General features: G+C 37.0%; 1 protein-coding gene across 3 annotated transcripts in view; it reads left to right on the top strand.

Annotated features, from left to right (window-relative positions):
* LOC145464280 (uncharacterized) overlaps window positions 1-14,957 on the top strand; it is a 212,611-nt gene that overhangs the window by 85,285 nt on the left and 112,369 nt on the right. Inside the window, exons 3-5 of one of the 3 annotated variants that reach the window (XM_081448116.1) lie at window positions 1,720-1,879; window positions 4,903-5,050; window positions 10,668-10,827. The gene's annotated coding sequence lies outside the window, so the exon portion shown is untranslated. Of the gene's footprint in view, window positions 1-1,719; window positions 1,880-4,902; window positions 5,051-7,545; window positions 7,984-10,667; window positions 10,828-14,957 lie in introns of all 3 variants that reach the window. The other 2 variants (XM_081448117.1, XM_081448118.1) reach the window with 2 other exon arrangements.

Genomic DNA, 14,957 nt, shown 5'->3' with positions numbered 1-14,957 from the left:
TGTGTTATGACATTGGCTGTGTTTGGCTATCGCTATAAACACAACTCTTCTACGAGAGAAAGGAAGCTGTTGTAAGCTTGTGATCTATGTTTTCTCTATTGTACATTAAGATCAGTTCTTTTTCTCAGCTGACTAGCATGACTTCCATCATTGAGAAAACTCATGAAAACTTTGCCTGATTTTAATTGCGGGTTGTATGTGATGAGTGTAAATGAATGCTGCTGATTCTTCAACTGAGCAGAAGCGACTGCTAAGGGCGGAAATCACTGCAAAACCAAGCGCCTGGGTTCAAAATCAATGTCAATCTTAGTTCTAAGTCATGAGCAATTGTTAAAGTACTGGGAAATTGTCTTTAAAAGAACCTGGAAAGCTAACCAAGACACGAATCACAATTCTGTAAAATGACAGTATATTTATTACCGATGTTGAATTGTCCAATTTAATATTTTGTTTACCACACCGGCTGAATTACCCATTTCATAGAACAACTGGTAAATGAGTTATAATTGATGAAAACAAAGTTAAATGATTCCTATCGCTGTGGAGCCTGCTGCTCAGGCCTTCTTTGGAAAGGAAAGCGATTGAGTAACCTGCCCAAAGAGAGGCTCATCAGCGGGAGTAACAATATAACTGGCAGTCGTTTTTCTTTGCTTTCTCAAGTAGTTGGTAGAATGGTTCAATTTGATAGCTGTATCAGTTCTAAACCGTTTCGTGCTTGACTGTTTATTAGGCATGTTGATCCCGTCAAGTGGATTCAGCGCCAAACCATTAAAAACGCGCACCTTTAACCTTCGCAATTGTTGACTATCAGTTTTAAGCCACGCGATGGCACTGATCTATGACAGCGTCTGACTCCACGACATTCCATTACATGCAAGGAATTGACACCTTTATCAAGAATTGTTTTGCGTCGATAGCGTTGTTAGTATTTGAAAAGCATATTTTTACTTTTTGTCATCAAAACCTGCATTGTAATTATCATGATCATCAACTACATGGTAGAAATATATTACGATGCGCCTTCAGCTTAATTCTTTGTTTCAAGGTATTTCTTTGTTTGATTTTCTCTGATCTTTGAATATAAGTCAGACGAATGATAATTTCTATATATCCAAAAGTTTTAGCTTTGACAGAACACTGGTCGATACTTTATCTGAAAAACCTCTCTTTAATCTCTAATATATGCAATATATGCAATATATGTCCCGACTTCGCCTTCGACGGAAATACCCATAAATTGGAAATTGGCCAAAGTGAAGTTAGCCTCAAAAAATTTAATTCGAAAACATACTGCTCCATCTTAAACCATAAAGAGATGATAGACCAATCTAAGGCGTACAAACTTTGTTTTAGCGCGTCTAATTAAACCATTACCTAGTTAATACACAGTTGTAAAATCATTTTAGAGAAGGAATGTTGAATTGCCTGTCCAGAGGGGAGTTTTATTGTATATTTGAGTATTTTTTCCATCTGTTCCGGTTCAAAATCTCAGTAGCCGAAACTGTTGAACAACAGCATTCCCGTATAAAAACGCCTAGTCAGATCAAATGAAGTCACTAACTCACTCTTGTTGCTGTGTACATTTATTATGGTCTAAAGTCCTCATGGCTGCTTAACTTGGTTGTTCTGTGATGGTTTCCGTTCAAGATCCACGCCCCCAAAATGAGATACTGTCTAAATGTCATTTAATTCTTGACAACTTCTTTCTGATTATTTTAGGCTTGCTCTGAGGTTAAACAGACCGTTCTTTATTAGACGAAGTCATCCGCCCTTCGGTACAGACGCTCCTCTTATCTTCAGTCTTCAAGCACTTGAATATTCCTGTCTCGCTGTGAATTTACCAGTGTATCGCTGCTGTCTTTGATATCTGTGGATGCAGGTTTTTGTTTTTGTATTTGAAACTGAACGTTTAGTGCTAATCTGGATAGAGTTTAAGTATAGCGTATTAGTGCTGTTTTGGAATATTTGGATCATCAAACCACGAGTTTGTCTGTATCTCTTGGGAACATATTTTGTTCTTTTATCTAGGACTCTTGCCTTTATTAATCTTGTTTGAATTCTGATAAGAACCGAGTTCCAAAACCATCTCACGCTTTTAAAAGTGTTCAGAATATATCTTTCAGAGTGGAGCACCATTAAAAGTAACAAGTAGTTCTTGATATGTCATAGCGACAGCGACATCTGTATTCCGTGTTCACTCTCCGAGCAACTGTGTACATGAAGGCAGACCAATTCACAAACAGTTTGTCATTTGTTCGCAATCAGTTTCTCCTACGCATCAAAATCAGTGTAAACAACATCTTTTGCCTGAGAACAAGCTATTACACTGAATTCATTCTTTTGTTCTCCCAAGTGAACCTGATAGCATGATTTCATCTCTGCAACAACTTTCCGTGATTGGATTCGAGTCGCATCCAGTGATAGAAACGTGAAGGGGTAATCTGACTATTTCTTGGGGATGGCGAAAACTACCGCAAAACGACGTATGTCGAATGTTGAACATGATTATGATTGATTCTTGGTTTGCGTTCATAGGCAATTGATAAAGACTAGAAAAATGTGATTAAAATTAGAGAGAAGGTTAAACGTTCACAGAGAACGTGCCCAACTGATCTAATGTGGAAAACTGGTTTAACACGAGAAACGTTTTAAAACTCCCACTTTACACAAAGTTGCGACATCATAGCAGCAGTTGAACTAAAGAAACACTGTCTGATGTAGTTAAAACATTGGCTTGTAGAGATTAAGTTTCTTTCCAGCTTACGCCTCAAGAAGGACATCTTTTCAAACTTGTACGTAAACTCGCGCTAAAACTTGAAGAGATATCAGTATTGAAGCGTCAACTCAATCATTTCCATGTCTGATAAATTTGAAGCTGTCTTCCAAGTTCTAATTCAGATTTTCTGTTGAGACTTTCTCCAATCAACTTATTTTCTTCATCACAGTTTGGTTTAAATAGCTTTGGTTTGTTTTACCGTGACATTGGCTAAGCGATATGTATGAACGATATGAACCTTTTTCACGGTTGCCTCGAGGAGTTCATCGCTTGGAAACAGCTAGCACATATATTGGCAACATTCGTACGGTTAGCTCTTTTATCAAGCATTCTTGTGTTATCACATTGCCTATGTTTGGCTATCGCTATAAAGGCAACTCTTATATGAAATTATCCGAAACCAAGGAAGCTGTTGCAAGTTTTATTGATCACTATTGAATCCTGGTAAGAACCGAGTTTAACTGAAAACCATCTCCAGCTTGTAGAAGTTTTCGCAATATATTCTTTAGAGACAGGCAAAATGAACAGTAATCAATATGTGATGTAGGGGCATTTTTATTACGCATTCAGGGGCCGGGGCTTTTTGCAGACATGAGATAAAACTTGCAAATAGTTTTCCTGGTTACAGAGTTAGTAATCAGTTTCTTCTACATCACCAATCGTCAATAGTTAATTATGTTTTGTTACTCATCGAATTCAGTACAGTGCAGCCAGCCTCTTTGACCAGAGAAGGAACTATTGTATAAAGATCAATTCTTTTTCTCAGCTACTAGCATGACTTCCATCATTTAGACAACTCATGAAAACTTTGCCTGATTTGCAAGTAGTATGTGGTAAGTGTAAATGAATGCTGCTCGATTCTTCAACTGAGCATAACCGACTGGTTAGGGCGGAAACCACTGCAAAACCAAGCGCTTGGGTTCAAAATCAATTTGGATTTTGGTTCTAAGTCATAAGCAATTGATAAAGTACTGGAAAATTGTGTTTAAAAGTATCTGGAAAGCTAAACATATCACGAATCATAGTTCTGTGAAATAAAATTATACTGATTTCTTACTGATGCTGAATTGTCCAACTATTTTGTTTACCACACCGGAAAGATTGAGTGTCCCAACCAAAGAGAGGCTAATGCGGGAGTAACAATATAACTGGCAGTCGTTTTTCCACGGGCTTTTTTCAGTAGTTGGTAGAATGGTTCAAATTAATAGCTGTATCAGTTCTAAACCGTTTCGTGCGTGACTTTTTGGCACGTTGATCCTCCTAAGCACATTCAGCGACAAGCCATTAATTAAAAGCGTCTCAAAGCGTGCACCTTTTAACCTTGACAATTGTTGACTATCAGTTTCAACACACGCGGTAGCACTGATCTATAACAGCGTCTGACTCCTAGACATTCCATTACATGCAAGGAATTGATACCTTTATCAAGAATCGTTTTGCGTCGATAGCGTTGTTAATATTTGAAAAGCATATTTTTACTTTTTGTCACCCAAACCTACATTGTAATTATCATGATCTTTAATTAGACATACCAAACAAAGTTTGTACGCATAAGACTCTTTTATCATCTGTTTTTGGTTTAAGATGGAGCAGTGTTTTTTGAACAAAATTTATTGAGCTCAGCTTCGAAGCCACATTCGAAGACTAGAAGAAATTAAACATAAAAATGCCTTAAAACAAAGAATTAAGCTGAATGCGCATCGTAATATATTTCTACCATGTAGTTGATCTGCTAACTTCTTACACACTGAGTTGCGAAATAGTTTTAGAGAAGGAATGTACAATTACCCGAGCATTCGTCTTTGTATTTCTTGAGGGTGTTATTATTGTATATTTAGGTGTTTTTTCCATCTGTTGTAGTTCAAAATCTTAGTAGCCAAAACTATTGTAAAACACCATCCCCGTATCAAAAAAGCTTTGTCAGATGACATGAAGTCACTAAATCGCTCTTGTTGCTATTTATAATTATTATGGTCTAAAGTCCTCAGGGCTGTGATTTAATTTTTTAAAAGGTAGCTTTGCTTTGTTACTCCGTGATGTTTGCCGGAGAGGCGCCGCGCCCCCAAAAATGAAATACTATCTAAATGTCAATTTAATTCTTGACAACTTCTTTCTGATTATTTTAGGCTTGCTCTGAGGTTAAACAGACCGTTCTTTATTAGAAGAAGTCATCCGCCCTTCGGCACAGACGCTCCTCTTATCTTCAGTCTTCAAGCACTTGAATATTCCTGTCTCGTTGTGAATTTACCAGTGTATTGCTGCTGTCGTTGACAGGTTTGCGTTTTTGTATTTTAAACTGAACGTTTAATGCTAATCTGGATAGAGTTTAAGTATAGCGTATAAGTGCTGTTTTGGAATATTTCCTAATATTTAATTTAGACGTTTTCCGTTATCGCTTCATTCGCTTGCGAACATATTTTGTTCTTTTATCTAGGACTCTTGCTGTTGTAAGCTTTATTGATCTCGTTTGAATTCTGATAAGAACCAAGTTCCAAAACCATCTGACGCTTTTAGATGTTTTCAGAATATATTTTTTTCAGAGTGGAGCAACATTAAAAGTAACAATTAGCTCTTGATATGTCATTGCGACTTCTATATTCCGTGTTCACTATCCGGGCAACTGTGTACATGAAGGCAGACCAATTCAAAAAGCGATTGTCATTTGTTCGTAATCAGTTCCTTCTTTACCACTAATCTTGTTGCTTCGCATCAAAATCAGTGTAACCAACATCTTTGGCCAGAGAACAAGCTATTACATAAAATTCATTCTTTTCAGTTCCCACCTAGTCGGAACTTGATGACATGATTTCATTATCTCGACTACATCCCTGATTTGATTCAAGTCGAACGATAGCTCTCTAATTTCAAGTATGGGCGGAAACTACTGCGAAACTACAGTACGTCGAATGTTCTTGGCTTCACAGTATTCATGAACAATTGATAAAGACTGGAAAATGTGAGAAAATGTCAGAAAGTTTAACGTTTTGAGAAAATATAATTCAGTTTCGCGTAATTAACAGTTGGACCTAAGGCTTGGAAAGACATAAACTGAAAGAAGCTCTTCATGTAGACGCAAAATTCTTGAGAATAGTTGAGGTCAATAATCTTTTTTAATAGGATACTGCTCCCTTTTTAAACCAAAATAGATTACAGAGTGTCCATGAGTTATTTTAACTGTCGCTTACAAAGTTGCGGAATCATGGCAGTTGAACTGGAGAAACACTATCCGATGAAGTCAGTGATGTTGAAACAGTGGATTATCAGCATTTGTTTATTTATTTATTTTCTTTCTAGCTAACGCTTGAAGAGGGATGTGTGTTTTTGAACTTGTAAACTCGTACTAGCTGCTAAAAAGAGACAAGTGACATGTCAGAATCACCACTCAGAAATTGAATTAGATATTTTTCATGCCTGCCTTTTCAAACAATCACTAAGATTCTTTTGAAACCTTTCTGCAAAGACGTCATTTTCCCCATCAGAGTTTGATGCAACTCTTAATTATTTTACAGACGGAATGTGTTATTCCCGGCCTACTTATCTTCGTATTTCTGGAGGGGTGTAGTACAATGTATTTAACTTTTTTTTTGTTTTTCAAGTATTCCGCCGCCGAATGTTAATAACCAAAACTATCGAAAAACAAATCATCCGAGTATCAAAGAAGTTTCGTCAGATTGCAAAAAAAATAAACATACTTACGATGTGGCAATTTAATTTTAAACAACTTGTTCCTGTTTGATTGCGGCTTTCTTTGAGAACGTTCCAGAAACTCAGTTCTTATTGCCAAGGAGACAGGAAATAACGGACGTTATTTAACTGACCGCATCCGCCCATATAGACCCTTTGTCTCAAGCATCGGGTCAAGCTTTTCCTTCTTCTTTTACTCTTCCTTCCTCTCTTGTGAATTTCCCAGTGTATTGCTGCTCTTTTCCTTTCTTTGAAATCTCTGAGTACAGACTACTTTTTTTTTTTGTTTTAGTTGGTAGAATGGTTCAAATTAATAGCTGTATCAGTTCTAAACCATTTCGTGCTTGGCTGTTTATTTGGCATGTTGATCCTGCCAAGCTTATTCAGCGCCAAGCCATTGAAACTGTGCACCTTTGACCTTCGCAATTGTTCACTATCAGTGTAAAACAACGCGATGGTATCTATAACAGCGTCTCACTCCTTGGCATTCCATTACATGCAAGGAATTGACAACTTTATCTAGAATTTATTTGCGTCAATAACGCTGTTAGTATTTGAAAAGCATATTTTCACTTTTTGCCTTTGAAAACCAACATTGTCATCATCGTCATCATCATCATCAAACTACATAGTGAAACACTAATAGTGAGACACCTATGTTGTGGAAATATATATATTAAGATGCGCCTTCAGCTTAATTCTTTGTTTCAAGGTATTTCTTTCCTTGATTTTCTCTGATCTTTGAATGTGGGTCAGACGAATGATAATTTCTATATATTCAAAACTTTTGGCTCTGACGGAACACTGGTGGATGCTTTATGTGAAAAACCTCTCTTTAATCTCTAATATAAGATCGTCGCGAATTCGCCTTTGACAGAAGCACCTGCAGAGACACTCACTGACAGAGCTCTTGGAAATTAGCCAAAGTGAAGTTGAACTCAAGAAAATTTTGTTGGAAAACATATTGCTCCATTTGTTTGGCATGTCTAATTTAACCGTCACCAAGTTACACAGTTGTAAAATAACGATTTTAGAGAAGGAAAGTGTAATTGCCTGTCAAATTTACTATCTTTAAATTTCTTGAGCGTTTTACTATGGTACATTTGAGTATTTTTTCCATGTGTTCTGGTTCAAAATCTCAGTAGCCAAAACTATCGAAAAGCAACATCCCTGGTATCAAAAAAGCTATGTCAGATGCTACCATGTCTATGTATTATGGTCTAAAGTCCTCAGGGTTGTGGTGTAATTACAAACTTTGCTTTGTTTCTTCCTGATGTTTGCCGCACAAGAGCCGCGCCCCCCAAAATAAGATACTGTCTAAATGTCAATTTAATTCTTGACAACTGCCTTCTAATTATTTTAGGCTTGCTCTAAGGTTAAACAGACCGTTCTTGATAAGAAGAAGTCATCCGCCTTTCGGTACAGACGTTCCTTGTATCTTCAGTCTTCAAGCACTTGAATATTCCTGTCTCGTTGTGAATTTACCAGTGAATTGCTGCTGTCTTTGATATCTCTGGATGCAGGTTTGTGTTTTTGTATTTTAAACTGAACGTTTAATGCTAATCTGGATAGAGTTTGTATAGCGTATTATAGTGCTGTTTTGGAATATTTCCTAATATTTAATTTAGACGTTTTCCCGTTATCGCTTCATTCACTTGCGAACATATTTTGTTCTTTTATCTAGGACTCTCGCTGTTGTAAGCTTTATTGATCTTGTTTGAATTCTAATAAGAACCGAGTTCCAAAACCATCTGACGCCTTTAGATGTTTTCAGAATATATTTTTTTCAGAGTTGAGCAACATTAAAACGGTAACAAGTAGCTCTTGATTTGTCAAAGCGATTTCTGTATTCCGTGTTCACTATCCTGACAACTGTGAACATGAAGGTAGACTAATTCACCAACAAATTGTCATTTGTTCGTAATCAGTTTCTTCTTTACCACTTATCTTGTAACTTCGCATCAAAATCAGTGTAACCAACATGTTTGGCCAGAGAACAAGCTATTACATAAAATTCCTTCTTTTCAGTTCCCAACTAGTCGGAACTTGATGACATAATTTCATCATCTCAACGATTCAAGTCGAACGATAGCACTCCGCTAATTTCGGTTTGGGCGGAAACTACTGCGAAACTACAGTACGTCGATTGGTCTTGGCTTCACAGTATTCATCAGCAACTGATAAAGACTGGAAAATGTGATTAAAAATTCGCCAGAAAGTTTAGTTTTGAGCAAATATAATTTAGTTTCACGTAATTAACACTTGGACTTAAGGCTCGGAAAGACATAAACTGAAGAAAGCTGTTCATGTAGACGCAAAATTCTTGAGAATAGTTAAAGTCAATAATTTGTTTTAATAGGATACTGCTCCCTTTTTAAACCAAAACATATAACAGAGTGTCCCTGGCTTATTTTAACTGTCGCTTACAAAGTTGCGAAATCATGGCAATTCAACTGGAAAAATACTATCCGATGAAGTCAGTGATGTTGAAACATTGGATTATCAGCATTTATTTATTAATTTTCTTTCTAGCTAACGCTTGAAGAGGGATGTGTGTTTTTGAACTTGTAAACTCGTACTAGCTGCTAAAAAGAGGCAAGTGACATATCAGAATCACCGCTCGAAAAGTGAATTAGATCATTTTCATGCCTACCTTTTTAAGCTATCACTAAGATTCTTTTGAAACCTTTCTCCAAAGACGTCATTTTCCCCATCAGAGTTTGATGCAACTCTTAATTATTTTAAAGAAGGAATGTGTTATTGCTGGCCTACTTATTTTCGTATTTCTGGAGGGGTGTAGTTAAACTTTTTGTTTTTTTGAAGTATTCCGCCGCCAAATCTCAGTAATCAAAACTATCGAAAAACAAATCATCCGAGTAGCAAAGAAGATTCGTCCATCCGCCCATATAGACCCTTCGCCTCAAGCTGTCCCTTCATCTTTTACTATTCCTTCCTCTCTTGTGAATTTCCCAGTGCATTGCTGCACTTTTCCTTTCTTTGAAATCTCTTAATGTAGGCTACTTCTTTTTTTTTTTAAGAAAGAGCTAATCTGGAGAGTTTAAGTGTAGCGTTTTAGTGCTTCAAAAGCGTTGCTGTTTGAGAATATATGGACAATTAAACGTCTTTCTTGTTTTAAGTAGTGCCGGGTAGAATGGCTCAAATTAATAGCTGTATCAGTTCTAAACCGTTTCGTGCCTGGCTGTTTATTTGGCATGTTGATCCTGCCAAGCCCATTCTACGACAATCGATTAAAACCGTTCGCCTTTAACCTTTGCTATTGTTCACTATCAGTTTAAAACAACGCGATGGTATCTATAACAGCGTCTCACTCCTTGGCATTCCATTACATGCAAGGAATTGACACCTTTATTCAAAATTGATTTGCGTCAATAACGTTGTTAGTATTTGAAAAGCATATTTTCACTTTTTGCCATTGAAAACCAACATTGCCATCATCGTCATCATCATCATCAAACTACACAGTAAAACACTAATAGTGAGACACCTATGTTGTGGAAATATATTAAGATGCGCCTTCAGCTTAATTCTTTGTTTCAAGGTATTTCTTTGTTTGATTTTCTCTGATCTTTGAATGTGGGTCAGACGAATGATAATTTCTATGTATTCAAAACTTTTGGCTCTGACGGAACACTGGTGGATGCTTTATGTGAAAAACCTCTCTTTAATCTCTAATCAGTAAGATCGTCGCGACTTCGCCTTTGACAGAAGTACCCGCAAAGACGCTCACTGACAGAGTTGTTGGAAATTAGCCTAAGTGAAGTTGAACTCAAGAAAATTTTGTTGGAAAACATACTGCTCCATTTGTTTTGGCATGCCTAATTTAACCGTCAGCAAGTTACACAGTTTTAAAATAATTTTAGAGAAGGAAAGTGTAATTTCCTGTCCAATTTACTATCTTTGTATTTCTTGAACGTTTTACTATCGTACATTTAAGTATTTTTTCCCTGTGTTCTGGTTCAAAATCACAGTAGCCAAAACTACTGAAAAGCAACATCCCCGTATCAAGGAAGCTTTGTCAGATGTTGCTATGTCTATGTATTATGGTCTAAAGTCCTCAGGGTTGTGGTGTAATTAAATAGCTTTGCTTTGTTTCTCCGTGATGTTTGCCGCACAAGAGCCGCGCCCCCAAAAATAAACTGTCTAAATGTCAATTTAATTCTTGACAACTGCTTTCTGATTATTTTAGGCTTGCTCTGAGGTTAAACAAACCGTACTTTATAAGAAGAAGTCATCCGCCCTTCGGTACAGACGTTGCTTGCATCTTCAGTCTTCAAGCTCTTGAATATTCCTGTCTCGTTGTGAATTTACCAGTGTATTGCTGCTGTCTTTGATATCTTCAGATGCAGGTTCGTGTTTCTTTATTATCTCAGTAACCAAAACTATCGAAAAAAAAATCATTCGCGTATCAAAGAAGTTTCGTCAGATTGCACGAAAGACACTCACCCTTTCTTGTTGCTGTAGTCGTAAATAGTTTTTCCTTCGTTTCTCCGTGATGTTTTCCGAGTAAGAGCTACGCCCCAGTAAAAACAGTACTTACGATATGTCGATTTAATTCTTGACTGAGAGACAACTTGTTCCTGTTTAATTGCGGCTTTCTTTGAGAACTTTCGAGAAACTTCTTATTGCCACGTGAAGGAGATAGGAAATAACAGACATTCTTTAACTGACATCACCCACTCATATACACCCCTCGCCTCAAGCTGTCCCTTCATCTTTTAGTCACTTTTCCTCTGTTGTGAATCACACAGTTTATTGCTGCTGTTTTTCTTCCTTTGACATCTGTAAATGTAGGTTTGTTCTATTTTGAAACGTTCGGGGCTAGTTTAAAGAATTTAGGTGTAGCGCGGTTTAGGTGCTTTAAAAGCGTTGCTGTCTGACAATATTTGGACCATCAAACATGTTTGTTCCGTCAAGAAATTTTTCGTTATCACTTCCAAACATTGGCATATTAGCAACATCAGTTGTTTTCTCTTTTATTTTGCATTCTTGTGATACCACATTGCCTGTGATTACCCATCGCTATAAGCACAAATCTTCTGCAAACCTTTGGAAGCTGTTGTGAGTTTTATCGATCACGTTCCTACAATTGTAGCTCTTAGACGTTTTAAGGATACATTTCTAGAGTAGAGCAAAATGATCAGTAACCAATAGCTCCTGATATGTTAATCGTTCAGCTTTTGAGTACTACTCTCAGAGGATTTGCTGGAAGACAAAAAAACTCAGAGATTTAGTGTTGACCGATTGTGGTAACTAGTTTCTCCTTTACTGACTACCAATCATCGACTGTAATCTTCGTTACTCATCGAATTCAATAGACTCAGTACAAATAACATCTTTGACCAGAAAAGAAACTATTGTATAAAGATCATTCTCTTTCCTAGTCGCTATCTTGATTCCATTTTGCGAAAACTTTGCCTAATTTAATGGAGTAACATAATGAGCGTAACTAACTACGCACTGATTCTTTAACTGGGAGCATAAGTGACTAATAAGGGCGAAAATCTCTGCTGCAAAAACTACGTACTTTGGCACTAAGGCATAAGCAATTGGTTAAGAACTCATTTGAATTACAGTTTTATGTAAATGATATTCTATATATTACTGAGGCGGAACTATAGAACTTAAGATCCTGTCTATTTAAATCATATGACAACTGCTAGATGTGCAGGAATTTTATTAAAAGAAAGCTAAATGATTCCGATAGCTGTGTAGCCTACTGCACAGACCTTCTTTGGAAAGGAAAGATTGAGTAACCCGCCCAAAGAGAGGCTAATCAGCGGGAGTAACAATATAACTGGCAGCTGTTCTATTGTCCGCTTTTTCAAGTAGTTAGTAGAATGGTTCAAATTAATAGCTGCTGTAACAGGTCTAAACCGTTCCGTGCTTGGCTGTTTATTTGCCATGTTGATTTGGCCAAGCGCATTCAGCGCCAAGCCATTAAAACCGTGAAACTTTAACCTACTCAATTGGTCATTATCAGTTTCAAGCCACGCGATGGTCTCTATAACGGCGTCTCACTCCACGACATTCTATTACACGCTAGGAATTGATGTCGAAAGTTTAACATGATGATATGATTGACTCTTAGTTTTTATTCATAGTTTTTTCATAATACACTAGAAAATGCGATTAAAAATTACTTTGAAAAGCAAACGTTTGGTGAAAATTCAATTGCAGTTTTATGCAAGTAACAATTAAGCTTTTAAGGTTTCGCCTCGGTAAGGTATAAACTAAAGCGGCGCTCTGTTCAACTGAAAACACAAGTGAAAATCAAACCAACATAACTAAGTTCTTAGGAATCAGCCAGAGTGAACCCTAACGCCGATAAATTTTATTTCATCGCATACTGCTTCATCTCAAAATCAAAACAGATGATAGACGAGGCCAATATAATGGGTACAAAATTGGTGTAGTATGTCTAATTTTAAGTGTTTTAAAAGTAGTTGCGAAATCACAGCAGTTCAACCAAAGAGACACCATTCGGCTGATGAAGTCAATGATGTTAACTGACTCGGTCTCTATGTTATGTATTATTATCACGGTTTTTAGTCTTCAGAACTGTGTTCAAAAATAGCTTTGTTTTCTTTACCGCACTGTTTGCTAAGCGAAAGCCACGCGCCAGAAAAAGTAGTTGTGATTCTTTTTATATTAATTTCTTGACAATTGGTTCCTTTTTAACTTGAATTTTTATATCAAAAACCAGAGGTTTGGTATTTCGAAAAAAAATGTACGACTTGTTTTTTTAAGTTTTAAATACATACAACTCGGATTTATACCGTAAAAATAAGGATTTTAAACACCACATTGTGTACAGCTTATATTTTGCCCACAAAATTGGACTTGTTTTCTTTCTAAAAACACAAAGATTTTTTACTGCAAATATCCGAAATTTTTAATTTCTTAATACACAATTAACTCTTTTCTCTGATAAATACTGAAACTCACGATGAGCTCGTCTTCTTATTACGGCACAGTTCAGTGTGCCAGAACATCTTCGGTTGTATTGTTGTTTGTATCTCTTCATACTACGAAAAAGTTAAACAAGAAGAACCGGCTCAAACTCAAATGGCTAAAATAAAAAACAACAAAAACAAAAAAACACTCTTAGAGCGTTTTGCCTCAGTCTAAAAATAACACTTTCTCACAGAAAAAAGAGAGAGAGATTAGGTGAAACCGGTTTCGTGACTAAATACAATGCTATAATATGCGATGTTCAATCTATTTCCACGCCTCATTCTAATCAGTGATGTTACTTTCAAACAGATCCATTGAACGAGAACTCTCATATACAAAATGGAACATCTCAAGGACTTGCTGACGCCTAAAACCTTCAACAAGATCAGTTACGTAGCAGTTATTTGTTGGATCGTTTATGGAGTAATCCTGCTTGGCATCTTTGCAGAAATGGAGAACAGTGACAGTTTCCGCTGTGAGGCGAAACTTGAAAAGATGGACCTCGTCCGAGGAAAATGTTCAGATCAGTACAACAAACAATACAACAAATCTGGTATTCCTGTATATGGATTTGTGATTGGTAATTTTTCTCTCATCGGCATTGTATGTGTCATCTACTCCCAAGTGGCAAAGTCAAGAGTCGATGAGGTGAAAGTCAATCGCCAGAGTCCTGATTTTGAAGGACAGAACAGACCCAAAAGACGCAAGCTGTTTGTGGCGTATTTTTGTCAACTTGCCACTAGAATTACGATAGGAATTATTTTTATAGTCCTACAGACTCAAGTTCTTTATCCTGACAACTTTCCCTCCGACTTTCACTGCCTAATAGCAGCAGCCAGTCACGCAGCGAATGCGTCATCAACCAGCAACATTCAGAACAGCACCATGTATGAATGTCACAATCAACAAGCAACAAAGAAAACCTCCTGGATGAATGCCGTGACTGTCGGCAATGGTGTGTTAGCGCTTATTATTCTGATTGAGATCATCTGTATCTTGGCACTACGAGTGAAAAGAGGAAAGAAATTTCTCGAAGATTTGGAGTTTGTGAAATATTATCTTCCCTCTCAAGAGCCTCACGAGCCACAAGAACTTAGTCGTCCAGTGCCACTGAGAGTATTATTACTTACAGAAACTGAACAAGAACAACCAGAACAACCTTTATCGGTCGATGAATTCATCAAAAGGCAGCGGAAAAAAATCATAGAAAGCACGGAGAACGACCCAGGTCTCAAGGCCCTGTTTCAAGGAAAGCACGGTGAAGGCAAAAGAAATAAAGATCTCAAGTTAGATGACGTTTACACAAAGTTGAGTCTTATTAAAGATAGAGCGCGGTATAAAATCACCGGTAATAGAGAGGAACAACTGAAAGTTTTCCCCATGCCGCAAGAAAAATTCCAGGAAATAACACGAGAAGAAATTGTTGAAGCCGAAAACAAGAAAATCCTGATCGTTGGTCGTCCCGGAATAGGAAAAACTCTGTTTTTAACAAAATGGATCAGTGACTGGGCATCCAGTAGCG

The sequence above is a fragment of the Orbicella franksi genome, chromosome 12 (genome assembly GCF_964199315.1).
Source record: "Orbicella franksi chromosome 12, jaOrbFran1.1, whole genome shotgun sequence".
Taxonomy (NCBI): domain Eukaryota; kingdom Metazoa; phylum Cnidaria; class Anthozoa; order Scleractinia; family Merulinidae; genus Orbicella; species Orbicella franksi.
The sequence above is the reverse complement of the archived record's forward strand: the minus strand, read 5'-3'. Positions and strand labels throughout refer to the sequence as shown.